This window comes from Phyllobates terribilis, unplaced genomic scaffold (genome assembly GCF_046119375.1).
Source record: "Phyllobates terribilis strain yellow unplaced genomic scaffold, ASM4611937v1 Scaffold_8__6_contigs__length_399053987, whole genome shotgun sequence".
In the NCBI taxonomy this organism is placed as follows: Eukaryota; Metazoa; Chordata; class Amphibia; order Anura; family Dendrobatidae; genus Phyllobates; species Phyllobates terribilis.
Genome location: NW_027362768.1, coordinates 348,075,498 through 348,094,757, shown reverse-complemented (window position 1 = coordinate 348,094,757; position 19,260 = coordinate 348,075,498). Strand labels below are relative to the sequence as shown.

The 19,260-nt window shown below is 43.2% G+C and overlaps 7 non-coding genes across 7 annotated transcripts; all 7 read right to left on the bottom strand.

Moving 5' to 3' along the window:
• Positions 1–281: 281 nt before the first annotated feature.
• Positions 282–472, bottom strand: LOC141159550 (U2 spliceosomal RNA). Its single transcript, XR_012249554.1, has one exon. It is a non-coding gene; the product is annotated as a U2 spliceosomal RNA (small nuclear RNA).
• A 1,113-nt stretch (positions 473–1,585) lies between these two features.
• Positions 1,586–1,776, bottom strand: LOC141158863 (U2 spliceosomal RNA). Its single transcript, XR_012248884.1, has one exon. It is a non-coding gene; the product is annotated as a U2 spliceosomal RNA (small nuclear RNA).
• A 1,116-nt stretch (positions 1,777–2,892) lies between these two features.
• Positions 2,893–3,083, bottom strand: LOC141158862 (U2 spliceosomal RNA). Its single transcript, XR_012248883.1, has one exon. It is a non-coding gene; the product is annotated as a U2 spliceosomal RNA (small nuclear RNA).
• A 1,116-nt stretch (positions 3,084–4,199) lies between these two features.
• Positions 4,200–4,391, bottom strand: LOC141160198 (U2 spliceosomal RNA). Its single transcript, XR_012250155.1, has one exon. It is a non-coding gene; the product is annotated as a U2 spliceosomal RNA (small nuclear RNA).
• A 6,389-nt stretch (positions 4,392–10,780) lies between these two features.
• LOC141160149 (U2 spliceosomal RNA) lies at positions 10,781–10,970 on the bottom strand. The gene has a single exon (XR_012250118.1). It is a non-coding gene; the product is annotated as a U2 spliceosomal RNA (small nuclear RNA).
• A 6,173-nt stretch (positions 10,971–17,143) lies between these two features.
• On the bottom strand, positions 17,144–17,334 carry LOC141158861 (U2 spliceosomal RNA). The gene has a single exon (XR_012248882.1). It is a non-coding gene; the product is annotated as a U2 spliceosomal RNA (small nuclear RNA).
• A 1,122-nt stretch (positions 17,335–18,456) lies between these two features.
• On the bottom strand, positions 18,457–18,647 carry LOC141158860 (U2 spliceosomal RNA). Its single transcript, XR_012248881.1, has one exon. It is a non-coding gene; the product is annotated as a U2 spliceosomal RNA (small nuclear RNA).
• Positions 18,648–19,260: the final 613 nt, after the last annotated feature.

Below are 19,260 nucleotides of genomic sequence, written 5' to 3'. Positions count from 1 at the left end.
GCTCCAAAATGCTTGCCTAATATGTCTGTTTATCCAAAAGGAAGTATAGAGGGAGAGCTAGATAGATAGCATTGCATTACATTACATGGCAATGCAATGCACAGTTGCTGAAGTTGAACCAAAATGAGCTTGTCATCTGGCTTCTGCAACTTTTAACATGAAAAATCCAATGAGGAGAAGAAAAGCAAAGCCAAAGAGTCCATCCCAAAATCCGACAAACAAGCCAAATGAACAAAAAGCATTGAATTCAATTCTTTCTGATTTTAGAAACTGCATTAAAGAAGGGGTGCACCGATCCTGGAGATACTGCAATACCAGGTCAATGCGTGGAGTGGACAGAGCAAGCTCTTTTTCCATCTCCCTGTTCTAAAAATCCATTTAATATATGGTCCCCAGATAGGGGACGTATCAGATATTAAACTGATAAGAACAGATACTACACTTGATCTTAGCCAAAAGGCCGAGAAGCGATAACCAGAATTGGTTTCCGACTACGGTGCCACCCAAGGATTCTGAAAAGTCCATTTATGGAGATGGCCACCTGGACTCCCGTTAAGAAGACATGCTGTCAACCTCTAGATCCCTCACATGCCTGCACTTTTCGGCTTGCTGCTGCTGCAATCCACGCGTTTTAGATCTGCATAACTCCACCTCTTTTAGCACAGTACCCTCAACCCCCGGCTGTTCCCACCCGCCTCAACACCGTTGGAAGGGAGGAGAACCAATTAAGGCGGGGGGGGGGGTGGAACGAGCAGCTGTCTACCCTTAGCAGGAGGGTTGCTGATTAATTACCTCTCCTGCTGCTGCTGCTGGCTGTCCAGCAGCAGACTGAAGGTGGCTGCTGCTGTGCGCAGGTATATAAAGGCTCAGAGCCTATTATGACACGCGCAGCCAGCGTTCCATTGCCACATTCCGTCTACTGCAGGCGGGATACCTGGATGGCTGAATGTCACTGAGAAGCTCACAGAGACCGCCATAAGCAACAGTTTAAAAGAATGCCACAGACTAATCAACCAAACTTTTTGGGTTGGTTTCTCTTTTATAGTCTGCAGGCATTAAATGAAAGAAGTCAGTGTTCCAGCAGAGGGAGACAACGTTTCAGAAAAGGCATTGTAGCAAACCAAAAAAGAAATTTTAAGCGCAGCAGAGTAACCAGCTCACATACCTGTTAGCTCAGGTGAGTTTAAAAGGCTGCTGTTGATAACAAGGGCATTTGCTAAATAGATGGTGTGTGTGCAACAATATACTGAAAGGTCAATTATATTGTGCAGCTTATCTCACCACCTGTAGTTATTTAGGTGAAAGCTCCAAAATGCTTGCCTAATATGTCTGTTTATCCAAAAGGAAGTATAGAGGGAGAGCTAGATAGATAGCATTGCATTACATTACATGGCAATGCAATGCACAGTTGCTGAAGTTGAACCAAAATGAGCTTGTCATCTGGCTTCTGCAACTTTTAACATGAAAAATCCAATGAGGAGAAGAAAAGCAAAGCCAAAGAGTCCATCCCAAAATCCGACAAACAAGCCAAATGAACAAAAAGCATTGAATTCAATTCTTTCTGATTTTAGAAACTGCATTAAAGAAGGGGTGCACCGGTCCTGGAGATACTGCAATACCAGGTCAATGCGTGGAGTGGACAGAGCAAGCTCTTTTTCCATCTCCCTGTTCTAAAAATCCATTTAATATATGGTCCCCAGATAGGGGACGTATCAGATATTAAACTGATAAGAACAGATACTACACTTGATCTTAGCCAAAAGGCCGAGAAGCGATAACCAGAATTGGTTTCCGACTACGGTGCCACCCAAGGATTCTGAAAAGTCCATTTGTGGAGATGGCCACCTGGACTCCCGTTAAGAAGACATGCTGTCAACCTCTAGATCCCTCACATGCCTGCACTTTTCGGCTTGCTGCTGCTGCAATCCACGCGTTTTAGATCTGCATAACTCCACCTCTTTTAGCACAGTACCCTCAACCCCCGGCTGTTCCCACCCGCCTCAAAACCGTTGGAAGGGAGGAGAACCAATTAAGGCGGGGGGGGGGGTGGAACGAGCAGCTGTCTACCCTTAGCAGGAGGGTTGCTGATTAATTACCTCTCCTGCTGCTGCTGCTGCTGGCTGTCCAGCAGCAGACTGAAGGTGGCTGCTGCTGTGCGCAGGTATATAAAGGCTCAGAGCCTATTATGACACGCGCAGCCAGCGTTCCATTGCCACATTCCGTCTACTGCAGGCGGGATACCTGGATGGCTGAATGTCACTGAGAAGCTCACAGAGACCGCCATAAGCAACAGTTTAAAAGAATGCCACAGACTAATCAACCAAACTTTTTGGGTTGGTTTCTCTTTTATAGTCTGCAGGCATTAAATGAAAGAAGTCAGTATTCCAGCAGAGGGAGACAACGTTTCAGAAAAGGCATTGTAGCAAACCAAAAAAGAAATTTTAAGCGCAGCAGAGTAACCAGCTCACATACCTGTTAGCTCAGGTGAGTTTAAAAGGCTGCTGTTGATAACAAGGGCATTTGCTAAATAGATGGTGTGTGTGCAACAATATACTGAAAGGTCAATTATATTGTGCAGCTTATCTCACCACCTGTAGTTATTTAGGTGAAAGCTCCAAAATGCTTGCCTAATATGTCTGTTTATCCAAAAGGAAGTATAGAGGGAGAGCTAGATAGATAGCATTGCATTACATTACATGGCAATGCAATGCACAGTTGCTGAAGTTGAACCAAAATGAGCTTGTCATCTGGCTTCTGCAACTTTTAACATGAAAAATCCAATGAGGAGAAGAAAAGCAAAGCCAAAGAGTCCATCCCAAAATCCGACAAACAAGCCAAATGAACAAAAAGCATTGAATTCAATTCTTTCTGATTTTAGAAACTGCATTAAAGAAGGGGTGCACCGGTCCTGGAGATACTGCAATACCAGGTCAATGCGTGGAGTGGACAGAGCAAGCTCTTTTTCCATCTCCCTGTTCTAAAAATCCATTTAATATATGGTCCCCAGATAGGGGACGTATCAGATATTAAACTGATAAGAACAGATACTACACTTGATCTTAGCCAAAAGGCCGAGAAGCGATAACCAGAATTGGTTTCCGACTACGGTGCCACCCAAGGATTCTGAAAAGTCCATTTGTGGAGATGGCCACCTGGACTCCCGTTAAGAAGACATGCTGTCAACCTCTAGATCCCTCACATGCCTGCACTTTTCGGCTTGCTGCTGCTGCAATCCACGCGTTTTAGATCTGCATAACTCCACCTCTTTTAGCACAGTACCCTCAACCCCCAGCTGTTCCCACCCGCCTCAACACCGTTGGAAGGGAGGAGAACCAATTAAGGCGGGGGGGGGGGTGGAACGAGCAGCTGTCTACCCTTAGCAGGAGGGTTGCTGATTAATTACCTCTCCTGCTGCTGCTGCTGCTGGCTGTCCAGCAGCAGACTGAAGGTGGCTGCTGCTGTGCGCAGGTATATAAAGGCTCAGAGCCTATTATGACACGCGCAGCCAGCGTTCCATTGCCACATTCCGTCTACTGCAGGCGGGATACCTGGATGGCTGAATGTCACTGAGAAGCTCACAGAGACCGCCATAAGCAACAGTTTAAAAGAATGCCACAGACTAATCAACCAAACTTTTTGGGTTGGTTTCTCTTTTATAGTCTGCAGGCATTAAATGAAAGAAGTCAGTGTTCCAGCAGAGGGAGACAACGTTTCAGAAAAGGCATTGTAGCAAACCAAAAAAGAAATTTTAAGCGCAGCAGAGTAACCAGCTCACATACCTGTTAGCTCAGGTGAGTTTAAAAGGCTGCTGTTGATAACAAGGGCATTTGCTAAATAGATGGTGTGTGTGCAACAATATACTGAAAGGTCAATTATATTGTGCAGCTTATCTCACCACCTGTAGTTATTTAGGTGAAAGCTCCAAAATGCTTGCCTAATATGTCTGTTTATCCAAAAGGAAGTATAGAGGGAGAGCTAGATAGATAGCATTGCATTACATTACATGGCAATGCAATGCACAGTTGCTGAAGTTGAACCAAAATGAGCTTGTCATCTGGCTTCTGCAACTTTTAACATGAAAAATCCAATGAGGAGAAGAAAAGCAAAGCCAAAGAGTCCATCCCAAAATCCGACAAACAAGCCAAATGAACAAAAAGCATTGAATTCAATTCTTTCTGATTTTAGAAACTGCATTAAAGAAGGGGTGCACCGGTCCTGGAGATACTGCAATACCAGGTCAATGCGTGGAGTGAACAGAGCAAGCTCTTTTTCCATCTCCCTGTTCTAAAAATCCATTTAATATATGGTCCCCAGATAGGGGACGTATCAGATATTAAACTGATAAGAACAGATTTTTTTTTTTTTAATTTGGCTATCCCCTGCAGAGGGATAAAACCGTTTATTAAAACTTTAACAAATTACAAGCATAATTACACAAATACCAAACGTTAAAAGACAAATGAAATTTACAAAACAAAAAAATACAAAGATTTTAAATAATTAGGTTCCATTGGTCAACAAGCCATTTTTTTCGAAATATGTACATTCTTCTTTTTGTCAATTAAATAATAAGTGTACATTTCACATAAACATAAACTTAAAACATCATTCACTGATAAAACATCTTGTTTAAAAATAGCAATGTTGCGCGCTTTCCAGAGAGATGACTTGGCGCAGTTCACTGTCTTCCAAGCCATTGTGTACTGGTCCATTGTGGGGCATTCCATAAGTCCGTATAGCACAGTTTTATATGTAAAGTCCTTGAGGTCTGCCACCCTTTCCAGTAGGGGGAGCAGTCTTCTCCAGAAATCCTTTGCAAAATTACATGTCCATAATAGATGTTCCACCGTTTCCTCTTCTTGGCATCCGGCTCTTGGGCAGATGGCAGACCTCACAATTCCTCTTCTGTATTGGAATGCCCGGCAAGGAAGACAGCGGTGCATGCAACTCCAAGCCAGATCTCTCTGTTCATTAAAAAGATAAAAAACGTTAATCATTTTCCAGATAGACATAGATTTGTCATCATCATATCTGTCAACATTACATATTTCCTCACTTTTACGTATTTCTTTAATTAGTTTCTTACTATTTCTTAATTCCTCTATTTTCTTAGTCCCTAAATTAAAATCGGACACTATTTTCCTTAAAATCTCATAATGCGTCGACAAATTAAAAGCATGGGGCACAGATATATTAACTTCATACCATCCAAACTTTCTCATAAAAAATCCTGTATTAAAACGCATAAAAAAGGACCAATAGTGATTCTTAAAAAGGGCATTAAAACAGTAAACGAACAGATGGATTAAAAGAAACCTATTAAAATCTGGAAAATCTTTACCACCTTTTACTTTTGATTTCATCACGATTTCTCTTTTCAGCTTTTCCATTTTTGAGTTCCAAAAGAAGGTAAAACAGGTTTTGGTTATCTTTTTTAAAACATTAACAGGCGGGGGGAAAACCATGCTAAGATACAATAAAAGAGGTAAAATCACCATCTTTAAAACCAATACTTTACCCTCCATTGTAAGTCTCCTCATGTTCCACATACATATTTTCGTATTTACTTTCTGTGTAACTGTTTCCCAACTATTATAACCATCATTATTTTCAGTGAATGATATACCTAAAATGGAAATGGATTCGGAGACATTAATTGGTACATCACGTAAAATCATCCCCCCAACACTTAAAATGTTACACTTATTAAAATTGATTTTAAAACCAGAAGCTAGGCAAAAGGATTGCACTTGATGGAGAGTGGCCGTAAGTGATGGTGCATCTGTACACAAGACCGCCACGTCATCCATGTAGCCTACAACCTTGGCCTCCAAACCACCGCTTCCAGGCAGAGGGACACCGCATATCTGTTTATTTTGGCGTATTGCACATAACATTGGTTCCAGTGCACAGATAAACAGTAGGGGGGACAGAGGGCATCCCTGTTTCACCCCTGACCGTAAAAATACCTCTTGTGTCTTAAAACCATTCACTAAAATCTTACTTGTACAATCCTTGTAAAATGCTTTAAGCGATAGTAAAAACCCTTCTGGTATGCCCATTTTCTCTAAAACTTTAAAAAGATAAAAGTGTGAGACACGGTCAAATGCTTTTTCAAAATCAATAGATAAAATCGCCATTTTCCCCTTTCTGTCTTTCACATTCTCAATACAGTCTTTCACTAAATTCAGATTGTCCCATATACTGCGCCCCGGCACCCCACACACTTGATTAGAATGAATAACTTTGCTGATGACTTCTTTTAGACGATTTGCACAAATTTTAGCCATTATTTTATAGTCACAATTTAAAAGTGTTATTGGTCTCCAGTTTTCTAATTTTGATTTATCACCTTTTTTGTATAGGAGGGAGACTTCACCTTTCTTCCAGGAATTTAATAAAACCTTATTATTAAAAACCTCAGTAAACAAATAAAACAAATCATCTTTTAAAATATCATAAAAACATACATAAAATTCTATTGGGATGCCATCAGGACCAGGGACCTTTCCAGTTTTAAAACTTTTAATAGTTTTTAACACTTCTTGTTCCGTTAAAACTTGGGATAAAAACTCTTGGGATGCGGGATCTAAAACAGCTGTTAGTCCTTGCAGCGAATCATCCATTAATTTATTATCTATATTTTTTCCATTAAAAAGATTAGAAAAAAAAACCTCAACTTTACCCAGCATATTTTTTATATTATTCTCACCATCTATATGGTCAATTATCACTTTTTCTTTTTTATTTTTCCTAAAAAAATATCTGGAACACTTTTCATTTTCTTCTATATGTTGTACTCTAGAACGAAAAATTATCTCTTTTCCTTTTTGTTCTAGCCATTTTGAAATCTCTTCTTTTAAGTTTGAAATATCAAGTTGTACATCTATCCCATTGTCTCTGAGCTTAAATAATGTTTGTAGGCGGGTATTTAAAATTCTATATTCTTCATATTTTTCTTTGGCTCTACATATACTCTTTTTAATAAAAAAGTCTTTTATTTTTACTTTCATTCTATCCCACCATACACTCATAGTCTCATTTGTTTTTTTCCCTTTTCTACATTTCCTATAAAACTCAATAAAATCTGATAAAATCTGCGGGTCAGTTAAAAGGGATACGTTCATTTTCCAGCTTTTCTTACCACATTTTTTGTTGTCATTTACTTTTATGGTAAAGGATAAAAGTTTATGGTCTGAAAATATATTAGTTAAAACTTCACATTTGGCAGGTATTGTTTTATCTGAACCAAAAATAAAATCAATCCTAGAGCTACAATTAGCATTGTTCCAAGTGAAACCGGCGTCCTCTGGGCTGTCACTATGACACTCTTTATATATGTCTATCAATTTAGCATCTTTGACTATATCATGTAGCATACCTGAGGTTTTATCGTAGTTCCTGCTTACAGAGCTGGAGCGCCGGTTTTCACCTTTTAAAACACAATTAAAATCCCCTGCTAAGATAAAAGGTTCAGAGTTATTAATAAATAAAGGTAAAAGATCAAGCATTTCGGCTCTTTCATTTTTCTCTGGGGATCCATAAAAATTTAAAAACTGCCATCTAATACCATCAATAAAAGCTTTCACTAATAAAATACGACCTGGTAAAATTTCCTGAATAAAATCAATTAAAACGTTCCCTTTAAAAAGTATGGCTACACCCGCTGATCCTGCAGCATTCGATCCGGACCAGACAGATGGCCCACACTTCCACTCATCTTTATATTTTTGATATGACATTTCATGTGGGATATTACATTCTTGCAGAAAAAATACAGATGCAGTAAAACACGTAAAAAAATTAAAAAGAGCAGTTCTTCTCGTGTTAGATTTTATGCCTCTCACGTTGAGGGAAATACCTTTGAGTTCAGCCATCATTAGAAAATGTAGAAATTTTACTTAGGTAACTAAGAGCAACGGATTTACCTGTCCGATGAACCTGATCAGACCACTGGGCTTGCGCCTCCCTCCTCATCTGATAGTATCGTCACGAGAGTCTCCGTGGAGGAGGAAAGATTACCACATTTATATAAACCCGACGCTACACTGGCATAGCTCGGAGGGCTGGCTGGCAGAACCCGCTGGGTCTCCATTGGCTGGCCATGCAGTTCCTCATCAGGTGGGTCCCCGAGGGGTTCCGCCGCCCCTGTTTGACCTGTAGAAGGTCGTCCTATAGGAGGAGGTTGCGCACAAGGCAGAGCCTCTGACTCTTCAGAGGCAGCAAGATCCCGGTCCCCACCTGTAGCAGCGGAGACCGAAACCCCTGAGGGTCCAGCGTCCACGTCCCCTTCTGAAGAAGTGTCCATCTGTTCACCTCCTGCTGCCTCCTCCGAACCACCCTTTTTCTTTTTCTTAGGACCCACCTTTATCCACTCAGCGCCCTCAGCCCTAGGAGACCCAGACTGGGCATGGGCTTCTGCGTCGGCCTTTTGCCGGTCCCTTTTGACCTTACCAGTAGTGCCCTTCTGCTCCTTCTCAGCCCTCCTTTTGGACTCTCGCAGGTCCTGCAGCCAGGTTTTGGGATTTGGTATTTTACCTGTCATAGACTCTGGAGACATTTCACTATTTGGTACGCCCTTATTGTCTCCAGAGGCTCCAGGTTGTTGTTCCTCCTCCTGAGGGGTGGTCTGATCTTTTGGTCCTTGGTCGGACGTCTTGGACTTTCCCTTTTGCTCATCTTCCCGAAATCTGTGAGGGCAAGAAAAATAAAAGTGACCTGGAGTCTGGCAAAAACTACATTTCTTTTCCTTAGGGCATTCTTTTGTCTCATGTTCTTCACTAGCACAATTTCTACATGATACATTACAGTTTTCTTTTGAATGACCATAGCGCCCACAATTTCTGCAATATACTGGCATCCCAGAAAAGAAGAAATCCCCATTTGTTTGTCCAATTTTAAAACGGGCAGGGGGAAGCCGTATACCACCTGGTGTATTTGGATCTCTTATACACTTCACAAGAAATTTCCACTTAGATGTCCATATGTTATATTCATTAAGTATCTTCCCAATACATTTAACACTTTTAAAATAAATTGCTAAAAATGACATAATTTCTGGAGCAGAAACAAAAGGCGAAAATACTTTTACGACAACAAGTCTTACCTCATCCAGGACGTGCTCAACAATTTGTATCCCTTTCAGAACAGGACTATTTTCAACTTTTTTTAACTTTTCTAGAACATCTCTGAAAATACCTTCTCCGGTGAATGTGATGTCATAGTCACCTCTTCTAGGATAATCCTGGATGGACAGAATTTCATTCCTCTGCACGCCAAGAAGGTTCCTGAGCACGTCCTGGACTACATACCCTAATTTCCTCATATCCGAGCCACCCGCCGTGAAGTGAACTCGGATAGAGTTTTTTAGCCTCGCATAAAGAGGCACGAGGTTAGGGTCAACCTCCATGGAAACCGCAACAAGGTTGCAAATTGCAGCCGCTTGCAATCTGCGCTCCCAGTGTTCTTGCAGCGAAAGACACCTGGAAGCTGGGGGATCGCAACACGTTACCCTGGGACTAAGCCCTCTCCCTAATAGCAGCAAGCAGGTTAAGTCCACCAAAGTGGACGATCCTGCCAGGCCAAGGAGAGGGGTACCCGAGTACCCTTCAACTACAATCTCCTGCAATAAAGCACTTGATCGTAGCCAAAAGGCGAGAAGCGATAACCAGAATTGGTTTCCGACTACGGTGCCACCCAAGGATTCTGAAAAGTCCATTTGTGGAGATGGCCACCTGGACTCCCATTAAGAAGACATGCTGTCAACCTCTAGATCCCTCACATGCCTGCACTTTTCGGCTTGCTGCTGCTGCAATCCACGCGTTTTAGATCTGCATAACTCCACCTCTTTTAGCACAGTACCCTCAACCCCCGGCTGTTCCCACCCGCCTCAACACCGTTGGAAGGGAGGAGAACCAATTAAGGCGGGGGGGGGGTGGAACGAGCAGCTGTCTACCCTTAGCAGGAGGGTTGCTGATTAATTACCTCTCCTGCTGCTGCTGCTGCTGGCTGTCCAGCAGCAGACTGAAGGTGGCTGCTGCTGTGCGCAGGTATATAAAGGCTCAGAGCCTATTATGACACGCGCAGCCAGCGTTCCATTGCCACATTCCGTCTACTGCAGGCGGGATACCTGGATGGCTGAATGTCACTGAGAAGCTCACAGAGACCGCCATAAGCAACAGTTTAAAAGAATGCCACAGACTAATCAACCAAACTTTTTGGGTTGGTTTCTCTTTTATAGTCTGCAGGCATTAAATGAAAGAAGTCAGTGTTCCAGCAGAGGGAGACAACGTTTCAGAAAAGGCATTGTAGCAAACCAAAAAAGAAATTTTAAGCACAGCAGAGTAACCAGCTCACATACCTGTTAGCTCAGGTGAGTTTAAAAGGCTGCTGTTGATAACAAGGGCATTTGCTAAATAGATGGTGTGTGTGCAACAATATACTGAAAGGTCAATTATATTGTGCAGCTTATCTCACCACCTGTAGTTATTTAGGTGAAAGCTCCAAAATGCTTGCCTAATATGTCTGTTTATCCAAAAGGAAGTATAGAGGGAGAGCTAGATAGATAGCATTGCATTACATTACATGGCAATGCAATGCACAGTTGCTGAAGTTGAACCAAAATGAGCTTGTCATCTGGCTTCTGCAACTTTTAACATGAAAAATCCAATGAGGAGAAGAAAAGCAAAGCCAAAGAGTCCATCCCAAAATCCGACAAACAAGCCAAATGAACAAAAAGCATTGAATTCAATTCTTTCTGATTTTAGAAACTGCATTAAAGAAGGGGTGCACCGGTCCTGGAGATACTGCAATACCAGGTCAATGCGTGGAGTGGACAGAGCAAGCTCTTTTTCCATCTCCCTGTTCTAAAAATCCATTTAATATATGGTCCCCAGATAGGGGACGTATCAGATATTAAACTGATAAGAACAGATCAGGTTTCAACATATTTTAATAAGTGCGTAAAAGATGGTTTACAATTAAAAACAACAACACAAACAGTACATTATTAAAACACAGAATTCCACCCATAAAAACCCCATATACGATTGGCATCCCTTCTCCCAATACATTTGACATCCCTCAAGTAATAAATATACATCTGGCTAAAAGCGATTTTAAGACAATCCTTCACAGAAATAGCGTCACTTTTAAAAAATAAAATATTGCGTGCCTTCCAAAGGGCGTCTTTAAAACAGTTAATCATACACCAACATATACAATACTGTTGAGGGGTCGGACATTTAAAAAGGCCATATAAAACATATTCATGGTTAAAATCTCTTAAACCGCAAGTCCATTTTAAAAGAATCCCAACTTTGTGCCAAAGTTCCTGTGCAAATGGGCAATTCCACATAAGGTGCAAGGTGGTTTCGTCATAAACACATGAGTCTCTGGGGCATTTGGCTCTAGCCACCAGGCCTCTCCTGTGTTGAAACTCTCTGGTGGGGAGGCACTGGTGGACCACCATCCATGCGACGTCCTTATGTCCATTTGCTAAGAATTTCCCGAAGACATTCTTCCAAACTTGCTTCGATCTCTCTTCTGAGAAATTTACTATGGGGGTCACATCTTCATTCCTCCTCAGAAAAGATAAAAGCTTCTTGCGGTCTTTAAAAATGTCCATATTAAAATCACCAAGGCTATAAAATCGAACAGTCTTTTCTAAGATTGCTTGGTGTTTGGGGGGACATAGTAAAACAGGGGAATTCAACGACAACTTAAACCATCTTTTAAAAATCATCCCACAAGTATATTTTAAAAAATAACTTAGCGCACTATTACCATTAAAATGTTTGAAACAAAAGCAGAAATAATTTAAATACAAATAAATATGTAAGTCGGGGACATCCCTTCCGCCGTTCATTTAATTCTTCCTCATTATTTCTCGCCTTAATTTTTCCATTTTGGAGTTCCATAAAAACATAAAGATCATCCTAGTCATTTTTTTAATTAAAACATCAGAGGGGGGGTACACCATAGCTATATACAGTATGAGGGGTAACAACACTGATTTTATAATTAAAATTTTCCCCTCCATTGTTAGGGACCTCAAACCCCAAAATGATATTTTCTTTGACATTTTTTCCATGACATTCTCCCAGCTTTGAGTTCCCACATTCTCCTCGTTAAAAACAACTCCAAGAATTTTTACATTGTCTCGTTTTATAGTGAGCTGCGGGAGTTGGGCGGTGTCCCAGGATCCCAAAGTCAGACATTCAGATTTATTTAAATTAAGTTTAAAACCGGATGCCTGGGAAAAAAAATCAATGCGCAACACCGCCCTCCGGAGGGAAGCAGGGTCCACGCACACAACCGTCACGTCATCCATGTAGCCAAAGACTCTCACATCACTGCCACCTCCGCCAGGAACAGGAACCCCTCTAATCACTTTGTCTTTCCTTATTGCGCTCAGCAGGGGCTCCATGGCGCAGATGAACAGGATGGGCGACAAGGGGCATCCCTGCTTCACTCCGGACTCAAGGGGAACTCCATCTGTTAAAAAGCCATTAAGAGAAATTTGACTAAAACAATTTTTATATAAAATCTTAATACAATTTAAAAGCATATTAGGGATACCCATTCTTTTTAAAACTCTAAAAAGAAATCTTTGAGAGACTCTATCGAAAGCTTTTTCAAAATCTAGGGCTAAAAGAGCTACATTTTGACCCCGGTCTCTGGAATACCAAATTACATCCCTTAATACGTTTAAAACCTCTGAAATACTTCTGCCTGGTACACTACAAACCTGCTCAGGCCGGATTAGTTTGGCAATGACACTCCTGAGCCGGTCTGCAACCACCTTAGCAAGTACCTTGTAATCAACATTTAGGAGAGTTATGGGTCTCCAATTCGCTAGAGTACTGCGGTCACCTTTTTTATATATCAAAGACACCACTCCTCTCCTCCACGAAAATGGCAACTGTTCACAAATAAAAACTTCTTTAAAAAGCATAAAAAGGTCCTCTTTTAAAATGTCCCAAAAAGTAAGGTAAAATTCTACAGGTAGTCCGTCACACCCAGGTGCTTTACCCTTAGAGAAACTTTTAAAAACATAAAATAATTCCTCTAAAACAATATCGCGTTCTAAAAACTCCTGGTCTGTAAAATTTAACTTAAAATCGAGATCATTAAGAGCATCAGATAAAAAGGACTCATCTATACACTTTTTACTAAAAAGATGCTTATAAAAGTTAAAAGTAGCATTCAACATTCCCTGCATAGATGTTTCACCCTCTAGATTTGTGATCACTTCTCTTTTATCCATGACTTTTTTGAAGAAGAAGCGAGAGCACTTCTCCCCCTCCTCCAAGTGCTGCACTCTAGAGTTAAAAATAATCTCTTTCCCCTTTGTGTCTATGCAGTTCTGAATTTCAGTTTTTAGGCTAGCAATATCATCTCCCACCTCCACCCCTAGCTCTTTGAATTTAAAAAGTGTTTGTAGTTTGGTGTTAAGATCACTAAAACATCTTTTTTTCTCTCTAGCTTTACGTCTCCCTGCTTTTATAAAAAACATTCTGACTTTTTTTTTCAAATTTTCCCACCAGGTTACCATAGGGGCATCAGAAGGTTTTTGTCGCCGCCAGGCTTGATAGGCTTTACCAAAGTCTTGTCGAATCAGAGGGTCCTCCAGCAGGTAAGTACTTAGACGCCAGAGGCCCCTGTTGACCCTCTGTTCATCCCGGTATTCTAGATGCACCTCCAAGCCCTTATGGTCAGAAAATATATTTAATGTTAAAACACATTTTACAGGGTTAAAATCATCTGATAGGAAAATAAAATCGATCCTGGAGGACACCCCTCTTCCGGACCACGTATAACCAGGGTCCGTCGGCAGAAGTGACCTCCACGCATCGCATAATTTAAAATCAGTTATAAAATCTTTCAATAGATGACATGACTTATCCAATTTGCGTAAAGGGTCACCCCCTGCTCGCTGTTCACTAGCACAAAGACAATTAAAATCACCCCCTACGATCAGGGGAGATGACCCAGTACAGTACAATGGCAATATCCCAAATAAATTAATTCTCTCTTGCTTATCAGGGGGAGCATAAATATTGATTATACGTAGGGTAAAACCATTAAATTTAAAATGCACTAAAACCACTCTGCCTGGTACTATTTCTGTGACAGCATTTATAGTAATATTTCTCCCACGACAGAGGAAGCCCACCCCCGCTGACTTGTTGTCATTGGAGCCAGACCAGATGGAGGGCCCCAGTCTCCAATCTGTCTTGATGTCATTATAATTTAGTGCATGTTGTATCCCGCATTCCTGTAATAAACATATGTCAAAGTCAGTGGTTTCTAAATACTTGAATAGAGCAGCCCTACGAACTGGGCTCTTTAATGACCTCACATTCAGTGAGACAAGTCTTAATGTGGGCATTCATAGGTCAGGGTGGTGGATCTTCCATGAGGACACCTGACTCAAAGCCCTGTATATCAAATTGCTCCAGGACATCCGGGCTAGAGGACCCAAACGACTCGATATTCTGTGAGCCGGCGGTTGCCCCCTCGTAGGTCACGGTTCCCAGCCACATTCCAGGAGACGCTGGGGCTTCGACATTCCGTCTCTTTTTCGGGGCAGACTCCACTAGGTCACTGGTGCAGTCCTCCTCTTCCTCCACCTCCTCCAGGGGGGGAGACTGGTCCATCAGGACAAGATCAGCAACACAGATTTCCTGATGTTCGCCACCTAGAAGCAAAGCCCCCTCATCTGGCTGGCTAATCGCCCTGGAAGATCCTGAGGCCATCGCTGCGTGGTCCCCTGTAGCCAACCGCACAGGGGCACCACCCTCCAGCCCAACAGGATCGGTATCGGGAACCATCGATACGGAGGATACCCTCCCAGAAGGAGGACCCCCCCGCTCCGGTCCATGCGAGGTCCGCCCATCGTTAAGGGACTTCGATGCAGGTGCCGCCCCAGAGGGGCCTCCGGCTCCCTGCTCCATCCCAGCCTTCTCGCCCTTCGAACCGCCCTCCGACGCCGGCCTGCCAGTGAAGACCGGTGGGCGCATCGGCTCAGCTTCAGAAGATGCAGCTTCTGCGTAGGTCCTGGTCCTGGTCCTGTTGGGGCATCCTCGGAACATGTGCCCCGCCTCACCGCAGAGATTACATTTCCTCCCAGCGGGACAGTCCTTCATTAAATGTCCGTAACAGCTGCAATTATTGCAGCGGTCTACTTTCCTGCCCGTGCAGGACGTTTGGGTATGACCCATTTGTCCACAGTTCCTGCAACATACTGGCATTCCAGGATAAAATAAGTAGCCTCTGCTCTTACCGATTACGAAGGTTGAGGGAGGGTGTAGCATTCCTCCCACTCCATAAGGTCCCTCTTTAGACGGGCCATATACCTTCTCTTGCCGCACCAGAAGCCTACCGCGTTCTTCACAGTACCCAGGTATCTCAAATCATCACAATAGCGGGTAAGGTAGGTCGAGATGTCTGCAGCTTCCACAAAGGGGTTCGGGAAATGCACCACGATGGGGATCTCGTCATAAGCATACAAGAGACAAAAGGTTAGTCCATCCAATTCATCTAAGTAGTTTTTCTCATTTACCTTTTGTACGAGTTGCTGACAGCATCCCTGGCTCTTGAAGGTGATGGTGTATGTCCCCTTGTACTCGTTGTCCTGGAAGCAGAATATGTCTTCCCGCCGAAACTCCAGAACTCCAAGAAGAATCCTATGGCAGATGTAGTCCAAATTCTTCTCCATCCTCGATGCTGCTCCAACTTCAATCCTCACAGTGTTCCGCATCCGGGCATCACCCGATGAATATGTGAGCGTTGCCGGCATCCTTCACTTAGGAACGTACCGACTCTTCTCTCTGAAAGGCGCAAGCCTTCATGGGATCCCTTCCCGTTGCTCCCGGACTAATCCTTCCTCCCAATAGCAGCAGGGGGGTTAAGTCCCTCCGAAGAGGAACGATCCCCCCAGGCCGAGAGAAAGGGTACCAAGAGCACCTCACAGGTAAGACCACACAGGTAAACCTGATAGATCGTGCCAAAAGGCCGAGAAGCGATAACCAGAATTGGTTTCCGACTACGGTGCCACCCAAGGATTCTGAAAAGTCCATTTGTGGAGATGGCCACCTGGACTCCCGTTAAGAAGACATGCTGTCAACCTCTAGATCCCTCACATGCCTGCACTTTTCGGCTTGCTGCTGCTGCAATCCACGCGTTTTAGATCTGCATAACTCCACCTCTTTTAGCACAGTACCCTCAACCCCCGGCTGTTCCCACCCGCCTCAACACCGTTGGAAGGGAGGAGAACCAATTAAGGCGGGGGGGGGTGGAACGAGCAGCTGTCTACCCTTAGCAGGAGGGTTGCTGATTAATTACCTCTCCTGCTGCTGCTGCTGCTGGCTGTCCAGCAGCAGACTGAAGGTGGCTGCTGCTGTGCGCAGGTATATAAAGGCTCAGAGCCTATTATGACACGCGCAGCCAGCGTTCCATTGCCACATTCCGTCTACTGCAGGCGGGATACCTGGATGGCTGAATGTCACTGAGAAGCTCACAGAGACCGCCATAAGCAACAGTTTAAAAGAATGCCACAGACTAATCAACCAAACTTTTTGGGTTGGTTTCTCTTTTATAGTCTGCAGGCATTAAATGAAAGAAGTCAGTGTTCCAGCAGAGGGAGACAACGTTTCAGAAAAGGCATTGTAGCAAACCAAAAAAGAAATTTTAAGCGCAGCAGAGTAACCAGCTCACATACCTGTTAGCTCAGGTGAGTTTAAAAGGCTGCTGTTGATAACAAGGGCATTTGCTAAATAGATGGTGTGTGTGCAACAATATACTGAAAGGTCAATTATATTGTGCAGCTTATCTCACCACCTGTAGTTATTTAGGTGAAAGCTCCAAAATGCTTGCCTTATATGTCTGTTTATCCAAAAGGAAGTATAGAGGGAGAGCTAGATAGATAGCATTGCATTACATTACATGGCAATGCAATGCACAGTTGCTGAAGTTGAACCAAAATGAGCTTGTCATCTGGCTTCTGCAACTTTTAACATGAAAAATACAATGAGGAGAAGAAAAGCAAAGCCAAAGAGTCCATCCCAAAATCCGACAAACAAGCCAAATGAACAAAAAGCATTGAATTCAATTCTTTCTGATTTTAGAAACTGCATTAAAGAAGGGGTGCACCGGTCCTGGAGATACTGCAATACCAGGTCAATGCGTGGAGTGGACAGAGCAAGCTCTTTTTCCATCTCCCTGTTCTAAAAATCCATTTAATATATGGTCCCCAGATAGGGGACGTATCAGATATTAAACTGATAAGAACAGATACTACACTTGATCTTAGCCAAAAGGCCGAGAAGCGATAACCAGAATTGGTTTCCGACTACGGTGCCACCCAAGGATTCTGAAAAGTCCATTTGTGGAGATGGCCACCTGGACTCCCGTTAAGAAGACATGCTGTCAACCTCTAGATCCCTCACATGCCTGCACTTTTCGGCTTGCTGCTGCTGCAATCCACGCGTTTTAGATCTGCATAACTCCACCTCTTTTAGCACAGTACCCTCAACCCCCGGCTGTTCCCACCCGCCTCAACACCGTTGGAAGGGAGGAGAACCAATTAAGGCGGGGGGGGGGGGTGGGGTGGAACGAGCAGCTGTCTACCCTTAGCAGGAGGGTTGCTGATTAATTACCTCTCCTGCTGCTGCTGCTGCTGGCTGTCCAGCAGCAGACTGAAGGTGGCTGCTGCTGTGCGCAGGTATATAAAGGCTCAGAGCCTATTATGACACGCGCAGCCAGCGTTCCATTGCCACATTCCGTCTACTGCAGGCGGGATACCTGGATGGCTGAATGTCACTGAGAAGCTCACAGAGACCGCCATAAGCAACAGTTTAAAAGAATGCCACAGACTAATCAACCAAACTTTTTGGGTTGGTTTCTCTTTTATAGTCTGCAGGCATTAAATGAAAGAAGTCAGTGTTCCAGCAGAGGGAGACAACGTTTCAGAAAAGGCATTGTAGCAAACCAAAAAAGAAATTTTAAGCGCAGCAGAGTAACCAGCTCACATACCTGTTAGCTCAGGTGAGTTTAAAAGGCTGCTGTTGATAACAAGGGCATTTGCTAAATAGATGGTGTGTGTGCAACAATATACTGAAAGGTCAATTATATTGTGCAGCTTATCTCACCACCTGTAGTTATTTAGGTGAAAGCTCCAAAATGCTTGCCTAATATGTCTGTTTATCCAAAAGGAAGTATAGAGGGAGAGCTAGATAGATAGCATTGCATTACATTACATGGCAATGCAATGCACAGTTGCTGAAGTTGAACCAAAATGAGCTTGTCATCTGGCTTCTGCAACTTTTAACATGAAAAATCCAATGAGGAGAAGAAAAGCAAAGCCAAAGAGTCCATCCCAAAATCCGACAAACAAGCCAAATGAACAAAAAGCATTGAATTCAATTCTTTCTGATTTTAGAAACTGCATTAAAGAAGGGGTGCACCGGTCCTGGAGATACTGCAATACCAGGTCAATGCGTGGAGTGGACAGAGCAAGCTCTTTTTCCATCTCCCTGTTCTAAAAATCCATTTAATATATGGTCCCCAGATAGGGGACGTATCAGATATTAAACTGATAAGAACAGATACTACACTTGATCTTAGCCAAAAGGCCGAGAAGCGATAACCAGAATTGGTTTCCGACTACGGTGCCACCCAAGGATTCTGAAAAGTCCATTTGTGGAGATGGCCACCTGGACTCCCGTTAAGAAGACATGCTGTCAACCTCTAGATCCCTCACATGCCTGCACTTTTCGGCTTGCTGCTGCTGCAATGCACGCGTTTTAGATCTGCATAACTCCACCTCTTTTAGCACAGTACCCTCAACCCCCGGCTGTTCCCACCCGCCTCAACACCGTTGGAAGGGAGGAGAACCAATTAAGGCGGGGGGGGGGTGGAACGAGCAGCTGTCTACCCTTAGCAGGAGGGTTGCTGATTAATTACCTCTCCTGCTGCTGCTGCTGCTGGCTGTCCAGCAGCAGACTGAAGGTGGCTGCTGCTGTGCGCAGGTATATAAAGGCTCAGAGCCTATTATGACACGCGCAGCCAGCGTTCCATTGCCACATTCCGTCTACTGCAGGCGGGATACCTGGATGGCTGAATGTCACTGAGAAGCTCACAGAGACCGCCATAAGCAACAGTTTAAAAGAATGCCACAGACTAATCAACCAAACTTTTTGGGTTGGTTTCTCTTTTATAGTCTGCAGGCATTAAATGAAAGAAGTCAGTGTTCCAGCA